We start from the raw sequence: 11,955 nt of genomic DNA, 5'->3' as shown, positions 1-11,955 counted from the left end.
CAAGCAGTCAGAGTGCCCCCAAGCAGTCAGAGTGCCCCCCCAGCAGTCAGAGTGCCTCCAAGCAGTCAGAGTGCCCCCAAGCAGTCAGAGTGCCCCCCCAGCAGTCAGAGTGCCCCCAAGCAGTCAGAGTGCACCCCCCAGCAGTCAGACTGCCCCCCCAGCAGTCAGAGTGCCCCCAAGCAGTCAGAGAGCCCCGAAGCAGTCAGAGAGCCCCGAAGCAGTCAGAGTATCCCCCAGCAGTCAGAGTGCACCCCACTGCAGTCAGAGTGCATCCCCCAGCAGTCAGAGTGCCCCCCAGCAGTCAGAGTGCCCCCCCAGCAGTCAGAGTGCACCCCACAGCAGTCAGAGTGCATCCTGCAGCAGTCAGAGTGCCCCCAGCAGTCAGAGTGCACACCACAGCAGTCAGAGTGCCCCCAGCAGTCAGAGTGCATCCCCCAGCAGTCAGAGTGCACACCACAGCAGTCAGAGTGCATCCCCCAGCAGTCAGAGTGCCCCCTCCCAGCAGTCAGAGTGCATCCCCCAGCAGTCAGAGTGCACACCACAGCAGTCAGAGTGCCCCCTCCCAGCAGTCAGAGTGCATCCCCCAGCAGTCAGAGTGCACACCACAGCAGTCAGAGTGCACCCCCCAGCAGTCAGTGTGCACCCCCAGCAGTCAGTGTGCCCCCCCAGCAGTCAGAGTGCCCCCCAGCAGTCAGTGTGCCCCCCAGCAGTCAGAGTGCCCCCTAGCAGTCAGTGTGCCCCCCCAGCAGTCAGAGTGCATCCCCCAGCAGTCAGAGTGCAGCCCCCAGCAGTCAGAGTGCCCCCCCAGCAGTCAGAGTGCATCCCCCAGCAGTCAGAGTGCAGCCCCCAGCAGTCAGAGTGCCCCCCCAGCAGTCAGGTGCCCCCCCCCAGTAGTCAGAGTGCCCCCCCAGCAGTCAGTGTGCCCCCCCAGCAGTCAGAGTGCATCCCCCAGCAGTCAGAGTGCAGCCCCCAGCAGTCAGAGTGCCCCCCCAGCAGTCAGAGTGCCCCCCCCCCAGTAGTCAGAGTGCCCCCCCAGCAGTCAGAGTACCCCCCCCCCCACTCCTCAGAGTATAATTCCAGACACCAAATACGGTCTGATTATTTCAAAGTACTTACAAAATACTGAGGTTCACCCTAATATTCACAAAATCTATAACTACAAATAGATCATTATAATATTTAGTTAATAAATATCAAAATCTCTAGATTAATGGTAATTCATATCCATAACTTTATTAGAAAACACCAATGAACAACAATGTTTAAAAATACCCCATCATAAAAACAAACAGCACAAACAACTGGACGATGTGACAATTAAAGTGCTGACGCGGCAGACATGAGGCGATGACATCATCACGTCTACCGGCTCCAGAGCCGGCGTTTATAGCCACTGCACAGATGAGAAGAAGAAGCTGCTGTAGCTTCAGGGGAAGAGGAAAAGGTGAGTATAGAGGTAGCCCTGATACTGGGGCCGGTTTTAGTGGGGCACTGGGCAAAACTAAAAGTGGGACCCAAAATAAACTTATTTTATGAAGTGTCACAGTCAGTAAGAGGCTCCTTTAGCCCTGCACTATAATAACACTTTGGGCCACATTTATCACTTTTGTGCGCCTAAGTGTAGTAGTTGCGCCTAAATTCGGGCGCACTGTTTTGCCAGAATTATCACAAGCTACAACCATCTGTGATAAGTATATTTTCTGCCTCTTATTAATCACTTTACTGTAACACAGTTTAGGCGCAGTTTAGGCGCAATGTTAGATTCAGGCACTTACATGTGATCCTGCTACAAGCTCCTCTCTGCTTCTCCCACAGCCCAGAATGAGAATGACCCCCACAGCAGCACCCAGGTGTGTGACACCCTGCACCCAGTGACCTCCTCAGCAGGGGCTTCTCCTGGAGGGGATCCCCCAGTGCTGGTCTCCTGCTGCACCCCTGTAATTCTGCACAGTATCCCCCTCAGACACTGTGCAGAATTACATGGGGGACACTTGTTTGTAGTATCTGCAAACCTCTGCAAGCTTCTCTTGCTCTTGCTGTGAGCTCAGGTTTTGCAGATTGTTTTGTAAATAGAAGGTGATGAACTGTAAATAGAGTCTGCAGCTCCTGTCTGTAATGTATCTAATGTATCTATTATATGTTCCAGTGTCTGCAGAGTATCTAATGTATCTATTATATGTTCCAGTGTCTGTAATGTATCTAATGTATCTATTATATGTTCCAGTGTCTGTAATGTATCTAATGTATCTATTATATGTTCCAGTGTCTGCAGTGTATCTAATGTATCTATTATATGTTCCAGTGTCTGCAGTGTATCTAATGTATCTATTATATGTTCTAGTGTCTGCAGTGTATCTAATGCATCTATTATATGTTCCAGTGTCTGTAATGTATCTAATGCATCTATTATATGTTCCAGTGTCTGCAGAGTATCTAATGTATCTATTATATGTTCCAGTGTCTGTAATGTATCTAATGTATCTATTATATGTTCCAGTGTCTGTAATGTATCTAATGTATCTATTATATGTTCCAGTGTCTGCAGTGTATCTAATGTATCTATTATATGTTCCAGTGTCTGCAGTGTATCTAATGTATCTATTATATGTTCTAGTGTCTGCAGTGTATCTAATGCATCTATTATATGTTCCAGTGTCTGTAATGTATCTAATGCATCTATTATATGTTCCAGTGTCTGTAATGTATCTAATGTATCTATTATATGTTCTAGTGTCTGTAATGTATCTAATGTATCTATTATATGTTCTAGTGTCTGCAATGTATCTAATGTATCTATTATATGTTCCAGTGTCTGCAGTGTATCTAATGTATCTATTATATGTTCCAGTGTCTGCAGTGTATCTAATGTATCTATTATATGTTCTAGTGTCTGCAGTGTATCTAATGCATCTATTATATGTTCCAGTGTCTGTAATGTATCTAATGCATCTATTATATGTTCCAGTGTCTGTAATGTATCTAATGTATCTATTATATGTTCTAGTGTCTGTAATGTATCTAATGTATCTATTATATGTTCTAGTGTCTGCAATGTATCTAATGTATCTATTCTATGTTCCAGTGTCTGCAGTGTATCTAATGTATCTATTATATGTTCCAGTGTCTGTAATGTATCTAATGTATCTATTATATGTTCCAGTGTCTGCAGTGTATGTAATGTATCTATTATATGTTCCAGTGTCTGTAATGTATCTAATGTATCTATTATATGTTCTAGTGTCTGCAATGTATCTAATGTATCTATTATATGTTCCAGTGTCTGCAGTGTATGTAATGTATCTATTATATGTTCCAGTGTCTGTAATGTATCTAATGTATCTATTATATGTTCTAGTGTCTGCAGAGTATCTCATGTATCTATTATATGTTCTAGTGTCTGCAGTGTATCTCATGTATCTATTATATGTTCCAGTGTCTGTAATGTATCTAATGTATCTATTATATGTTCTAGTGTCTGCAGTGTATCTAATGTATCTATTATATGTTCCAGTGTCTGGCTGAGCTTTGCTGCTATAAATGAGCTGTTCTGCAAAGGGGCTCAGTGCTTTCTTCTCAGATAACGCCACCTTCGGGCTGGAGTGTTTTTGCGCCCGTTTTTGCGCCTAAATTTAAACGTTGCAAGTGATGAATATCATTAGGCGCAGCAAAACATCTGGATTGGTAAGATAGATGAGGGAAAGCTGGTTATTTTTGCTGCGTGGCTAGTTTGGCGTTTAATCGCAAAGAAGGCGCAAAAATGGTGCGAAAAGGCGCAAAAGGCGCAAAAACAACAGAAAAACGAGTGTTAAATGTGGCCCTTTGTAGTTACACACAGTAGTAGGTAAGTATCTGTAACACGGGGCTGTAGGAGAATCTTATAGGAGAGACAGATGATAGGGAGATGGATGATAGAAGATAAAGATGAAAGATGATAGAGATTTCTAAACGCAGAAATATGAGACGAGAGATAGAAGATTGATTGATATATGGATAGATAATAGATAGACAAAGCGAGATAGATAAATGATAGGATATAGATAAAGGGACAGATAGATAGATATATAGATAGATAGATAGATAGATAGATAGATAATGGATAGATAGATAGATAGATAGATAGATAGATAGATAGATAGATAGATATGAGATAGATAGATAGATAGATATGAGATAGATAGATAGATAGATAGATATGAGATAGATAGATAGATAGATAGATAGATAGATAGATAGGAGATAGATATTAGATAGATAGATAGATATGAGATAGAAAGATAGATAGATAATAGATAGATATGAGATAGATAGATAGATAGATAGATAGATAGATAGATAGATAAGTCGTAGAAAGAGGCAGCACACCAAACGAAGTCCAGTATCAAGTGTAAAAAGTGGGTTCCATTTTATTCCATGTTTCAAAATACAGCAACGTTTCGGCTCACACAGAGCCTTTTTCAAGCCAAATAACAAGAGTGTGCAAACATACATATATACCCTGTTCGGGTGATCATGTGATACAATTGTTCCCGCCCCTTATTTTGCATATTACATCATCATATTGAAATTTCCACAGTGAACATAAATACAAATTGGTTAAATTCATGATAATAAATGTTACATACAACATGGTAAAGTGCGTGTGCTTATGTAGTGTCTGAATTGACTTGTGCTTAACCGCTAGTGTGTCAACATACATCGAGTGCTAAGTGAATTGTAAACAAAGTTGATCAAAAAAGAAGGTTTAAAAACAATCCGGGTGTCTCACCACCTCATCCACCCACCGCGTGTGCACAAGGTAAAGGAAGCGATCCGATCATCCTTGCCTCTGTTGTGGAGTTGGGCTTGGCGCGCCAATGTCAGAAAGCACTTGACACGCATGGCTGGAACGCAAGCGCAGCAGTGTCATACTGCGCATGCGCGAACTCATCCTGTCGTCAAGGAGATGGCGTGCGACCTGAATAAACAAAGCAGGTTGCTGATGTGTAACTGAAATATAGTAGAGTGAAATCTCTACTGTCGACAATTGTGTCGCGTGGGGAGGCTACTGGCACAGCACGGAGTATGCTTATGATAATGAAGAACAACCACATATATGGGGGAGTAACATGATTATTAACCCCTATGATCCGGGGAAAAAAGTCAGAATTATGTAATCCCTGATGGTCCAGTAGGGACCCTATAGGGAAATTGTAAAAGTAGTGGTACGGCCCCTGGTGGTTAAATAGGAAAATGCAAATACTCCCATTGGCACAAATTGTAGCCACCAGATGATAAATGGTGCGTCACGTGAACATCACCTTGGCAGATTCATTATGTACAAAAGGAAAAAAAGGGGAAAAAAAGGGAGAAGAGGCAGTGCAGGATCTGTTGCATCACAAAAAAGGTGGTGGAAGGGGCTGGTGAGAGAAAAGACGACCCCGGAATGGCTTTCTTAGATTCATATTATCTGAGAAAAGAAAAAGAAAAATTCTTAAGTTAGATATATCATCATTTTTGAGGTATAGGGTATTTCTTGTTACTTGAAAAACCTACATTATGTTTTAGACAATGAATGAGGAGTCTGTCATGACTATATAGTGTGCATTAAATACCTGTTAGCTTAAAGTCAACATTTAGTCCATGTGGACGTAGAGTGTTTAGAGTGAAAATCCAATATAGTTCCTTCTTTTTAAGGATTTTTTCTCTGTCACCTCCCCTGCGTAAGGGGGGAATGTGATCTATGATCTGAAATTTGAGGTCATTCTCCGTATGGCCAGCATCGGAAAAATGTTTTGATACAGGTAAGTCACGTCTATTGTTGCGAATAGTATATCGGTGTTGGTTGAACCTTGTTTTGAATTCCAAAGTTGTTTCACCTATATATAAAAGACCACAGGGACAACTCAATTTGTAAACAACGAATCGACTGTCACAGTTCAGATAATGTTTGATTTTATATTCTGTGTTGTTGTGGAAAAAAGAACCACCTCTGATCATTTGTTTGCAGTTTATGCAACTGCGGCATGGAAAGGAACCCTTGTTTAGTTCACCAAAAATGCCCTTCTGTCTACTAGGTCGCAGAGATCCCACGTCAGCTTTCACTAACCGATCTCTGATCGACTGGGCTCTGCGGTATGAAAAAATGGGGGGTTTTTTGAACTCAGGGGCGGACATGGGGTTACCAGTTAATTTAGACCAATGTCTGCGAATGATCCTCGTGACAGGGGTACTGTATTCACTGTAGGTGGAGATGAATGGAATTCTGCCTGTATCTGCCTTCTTGGTGGTGGACACTAGTGTGCTGGGTCTGTCTATAAGCTGTGCCTTGTCAAAATTTCTTTTGATGATTCTGCGTGGATAACCACGTTGTGTAAATTTGTGTAACATGGTATTCAAATTTGTTGTAACTTTCTGTGAATCACTGGTGATGCGTTTAACCCTGAGAAGTTGGCTATAGGGTAAACTGTTGATCATGGCACGTGGGTGATGACTCTCGAATCTGAGCAAAGTGTTCCTATCGGTCGGTTTCACATATAGATCTGTTTCAACACTCCCATCCTTTAGTGTCACCAAAACATCCAGAAATTGTATTTCACTTCTGGAATATGTCAAGGTGAATTTGATTGTGTCATCGATTGTATTGAGGTACGTATGGAATTCGTTGAGTTCCTGTTCGGTGCCAGACCATAGGAGGAAGACGTCGTCTATGTATCTCCACCACCTCAGGCAATGCCTGAAGTGAGTGGAGGCATAGACGGCGTCCTCCTCCAGAAATCCCATGACAATATTAGCATATGTTGGTGCCATATTGGCCCCCATAGCGACCCCCATTAACTGTAAATAGAAATCGTCTCCAAATAAAAAGTAGTTATTTCTCAAGATCATATCAAGTAAATCTACAATGAATGTTTGTGTAGGTAATGTATAGTCGCTGTTGGAGAGTTTGCTTCGAACTGCATTGATGCCTCTTTCATGATTGATAGATGTATATAAGGAAACAACGTCAAAAGAGGCCAAAATGGTATTGTCAGTGATCAATGTGTCTGCTTCGGTGATTTTATTTATAAAATCAGTGGTGTCTTGGATGTAAGATGACCCAGAAATGGAAAAAACTCGTAGTATTTTGTCAAGGAAAGTAGCGATATTTGAAAAGATGGAACCTCTTCCAGATACTATAGGTCTACCCGGGGGAGACCTCAGATTTTTGTGTATCTTAGGTAGCGTGTATAGTACCGGAGTAGTAGGATGTAATATTGTTAAGAACCTATGCATGTCATCATCGATAATGTTATCAGCCTTCGCTTTATCTAACATAAGTTTGATTTTTTTACTCAGGGTGAATTTCGGATCACCTGGGATCCTGCGGTATACTGTGCTATCAGCCAATTGTTTCTGTATCTCAGCTAGATAGGCACTCGTGTCCATGACGACGACAGCCCCGCCTTTGTCGGCGGGCTTGATGGTGATGTCGCCGTCATGGACAAGTTCCTCTAGTGCCCTGATTTCAGTGTGCGTAAAATTAGGATGGAGAAGGTTATCATTAGTGTTATTCTGTCGAAGTGCATGTATCTCATTTTTTACCGCGGCCATGAATGCATCAATGTGTGGTGCATTCACGTCGGGGTTAAAATGACTGATATTGCGAAGCTGGAACTGTTTCAGAGAAAGTTCAGTATTGTTAGGCATGTTAGTATTGGTTTTTACAGATTGGTTGCAAAAATAATGTTTAAGCTTTATAGACCTAAAGAAATATTGTAAGTCCAGCTCAATTTGGAACCAGTCAGGTTTTGAAGCAATGCAGTATGACAAACCCTTAGTTAGTACAGACATTTGATCAATAGATAACGGTTTAGATGAGATATTTACCACAACTGGTTCTATGTCCTTTTCCTCAGGGCCATGGCTGGTAAAATCTGTTTCTGTTTGGAATATTGGGTGCTTTCTTGATCTATGGTGTTTGTGTCCACCTCGTCGGGTCTTTGGTCGTTGGTCGCAGGTGTGGTCACGCCTAAAAAAGGTGTAGATGCCTGTGAGTTCATGTTGTTGCGTTCCATACGCGATCTTGTACTGTTTTTTCTTATATTTGGGGGTCGTCCTCTGTATTTCTGGTTGGTCTTTTGCTGGGGTGGGGTTTGGAGACCTTGCCAGCTGTAAATCTGTCCTGTTCTGTAGTCCTCGGTGTCACGATTCCATTTTTTTCTTTTTATACTCTCTTGTTCATTTTTAAGAGATATGGTTCTTGTGCTTGTGGTCGAGATGCATTTTGTGAATTCCTCTTCCGTCAATGCAGATTTGAGAGTAGATTCAGTTATTTGTATGTTATTTTTCAAGGTGCTAATCTCTCTTTTCAAAAATTCTATGTTTAAAAGCATCAAATCCAGCGAGTATTTGTTGGAGATAGATGCAAATTTCGTGCAAAAATCGGTGTCATGTGCAAAAAAAGAAGGTGCAATTCTGGAGCGCATGCCCCTGGGTATCATCTGAGCCTTGTAATAACCACATAAGGTTGCAAGATGTAACTGTAAAGATATTAGTCTCTTAGAATCGTTTTCAAACTTACGTTGAATTTCAGAGGTGCCAGGAGTGGTAAGAAATGCATCATCTATGTCTAAGTCCTGCAGGATCCTCTCACTGTCCTCCATACTGTAGGCGAAAACATGGGTTGGGTTGAATGGTGGTGGCACATCCATGGTGTGCGTCAATATCAGTTGGTGTGCACGCTTCAGCCAAAAAATACTTAAAGAAAATGTCAGCAGCACACTTAGTAATCCAAAGATGGTGGGTGCAGGCACAAATAAGACCGGGCCTAGGGTCCTTGGTAAATAAGTCGTAGAAAGAGGCAGCACACCAAACGAAGTCCAGTATCAAGTGTAAAAAGTGGGTTCCATTTTATTCCATGTTTCAAAATACAGCAACGTTTCGGCTCACACAGAGCCTTTTTCAAGCCAAATAACAAGAGTGTGCAAACATACATATATACCCTGTTCGGGTGATCATGTGATACAATTGTTCCCGCCCCTTATTTTGCATATTACATCATCATATTGAAATTTCCACAGTGAACATAAATACAAATTGGTTAAATTCATGATAATAAATGTTACATACAACATGGTAAAGTGCGTGTGCTTATGTAGTGTCTGAATTGACTTGTGCTTAACCGCTAGTGTGTCAACATACATCGAGTGCTAAGTGAATTGTAAACAAAGTTGATCAAAAAAGAAGGTTTAAAAACAATCCGGGTGTCTCACCACCTCATCCACCCACCGCGTGTGCACAAGGTAAAGGAAGCGATCCGATCATCCTTGCCTCTGTTGTGGAGTTGGGCTTGGCGCGCCAATGTCAGAAAGCACTTGACACGCATGGCTGGAACGCAAGCGCAGCAGTGTCATACTGCGCATGCGCGAACTCATCCTGTCGTCAAGGAGATGGCGTGCGACCTGAATAAACAAAGCAGGTTGCTGATGTGTAACTGAAATATAGTAGAGTGAAATCTCTACTGTCGACAATTGTGTCGCGTGGGGAGGCTACTGGCACAGCACGGAGTATGCTTATGATAATGAAGAACAACCACATATATGGGGGAGTAACATGATTATTAACCCCTATGATCCGGGGAAAAAAGTCAGAATTATGTAATCCCTGATGGTCCAGTAGGGACCCTATAGGGAAATTGTAAAAGTAGTGGTACGGCCCCTGGTGGTTAAATAGGAAAATGCAAATACTCCCATTGGCACAAATTGTAGCCACCAGATGATAAATGGTGCGTCACGTGAACATCACCTTGGCAGATTCATTATGTACAAAAGGAAAAAAAGGGGAAAAAAAGGGAGAAGAGGCAGTGCAGGATCTGTTGCATCACAAAAAAGGTGGTGGAAGGGGCTGGTGAGAGAAAAGACGACCCCGGAATGGCTTTCTTAGATTCATATTATCTGAGAAAAGAAAAAGAAAAATTCTTAAGTTAGATATATCATCATTTTTGAGGTATAGGGTATTTCTTGTTACTTGAAAAACCTACATTATGTTTTAGACAATGAATGAGGAGTCTGTCATGACTATATAGTGTGCATTAAATACCTGTTAGCTTAAAGTCAACATTTAGTCCATGTGGACGTAGAGTGTTTAGAGTGAAAATCCAATATAGTTCCTTCTTTTTAAGGATTTTTTCTCTGTCACCTCCCCTGCGTAAGGGGGGAATGTGATCTATGATCTGAAATTTGAGGTCATTCTCCGTATGGCCAGCATCGGAAAAATGTTTTGATACAGGTAAGTCACGTCTATTGTTGCGAATAGTATATCGGTGTTGGTTGAACCTTGTTTTGAATTCCAAAGTTGTTTCACCTATATATAAAAGACCACAGGGACAACTCAATTTGTAAACAACGAATCGACTATCACAGTTCAGATAATGTTTGATTTTATAATCTGTGTTGTTGTGGAAAAAAGAACCACCTCTGATCATTTGTTTGCAGTTTATGCAACTGCGGCATGGAAAGGAACCCTTGTTTAGTTCACCAAAAATGCCCTTCTGTCTACTAGGTCGCAGAGATCCCACGTCAGCTTTCACTAACCGATCTCTGATCGACTGGGCTCTGCGGTATGAAAAAATGGGGGGTTTTTTGAACTCAGGGGCGGACATGGGGTTACCAGTTAATTTAGACCAATGTCTGCGAATGATCCTCGTGACAGGGGTACTGTATTCACTGTAGGTGGAGATGAATGGAACAGATCTATATGTGAAACCGACCGATAGGAACACTTTGCTCAGATTCGAGAGTCATCACCCACGTGCCATGATCAACAGTTTACCCTATAGCCAACTTCTCAGGGTTAAACGCATCACCAGTGATTCACAGAAAGTTACAACAAATTTGAATACCATGTTACACAAATTTACACAACGTGGTTATCCACGCAGAATCATCAAAAGAAATTTTGACAAGGCACAGCTTATAGACAGACCCAGCACACTAGTGTCCACCACCAAGAAGGCAGATACAGGCAGTATTCCATTCATCTCCACCTACAGTGAATACAGTACCCCTGTCACGAGGATCATTCGCAGACATTGGTCTAAATTAACTGGTAACCCCATGTCCGCCCCTGAGTTCAAAAAAACCCCCATTTTTTCATACCGCAGAGCCCAGTCGATCAGAGATCGGTTAGTGAAAGCTGACGTGGGATCTCTGCGACCTAGTAGACAGAAGGGCATTTTTGGTGAACTAAACAAGGGTTCCTTTCCATGCCGCAGTTGCATAAACTGCAAACAAATGATCAGAGGTGGTTCTTTTTTCCACAACAACACAGAATATAAAATCAAACATTATCTGAACTGTGATAGTCGATTCGTTGTTTACAAATTGAGTTGTCCCTGTGGTCTTTTATATATAGGTGAAACAACTTTGGAATTCAAAACAAGGTTCAACCAACACCGATATACTATTCGCAACAATAGACGTGACTTACCTGTATCAAAACATTTTTCCGATGCTGGCCATACGGAGAATGACCTCAAATTTCAGATCATAGATCACATTCCCCCCTTACGCAGGGGAGGTGACAGAGAAAAAATCCTTAAAAAGAAGGAACTATATTGGATTTTCACTCTAAACACTCTACGTCCACATGGACTAAATGTTGACTTTAAGCTAACAGGTATTTAATGCACACTATATAGTCATGACAGACTCCTCATTCATTGTCTAAAACATAATGTAGGTTTTTCAAGTAACAAGAAATACCCTATACCTCAAAAATGATGATATATCTAACTTAAGAATTTTTCTTTTTCTTTTCTCAGATAATATGAATCTAAGAAAGCCATTCCGGGGTCGTCTTTTCTCTCACCAGCCCCTTCCACCACCTTTTTTGTGATGCAACAGATCCTGCACTGCCTCTTCTCCCTTTTTTTCCCCTTTTTTTCCTTTTGTACATAATGAATCTGCCAAGGTGATGTTCACGTGACGCACCATTTAT

The sequence above is a fragment of the Engystomops pustulosus genome, chromosome 2 (genome assembly GCF_040894005.1).
Source record: "Engystomops pustulosus chromosome 2, aEngPut4.maternal, whole genome shotgun sequence".
In the NCBI taxonomy this organism is placed as follows: domain Eukaryota; kingdom Metazoa; phylum Chordata; class Amphibia; order Anura; family Leptodactylidae; genus Engystomops; species Engystomops pustulosus.
Note: the sequence above shows the minus strand (reverse complement) of the source record.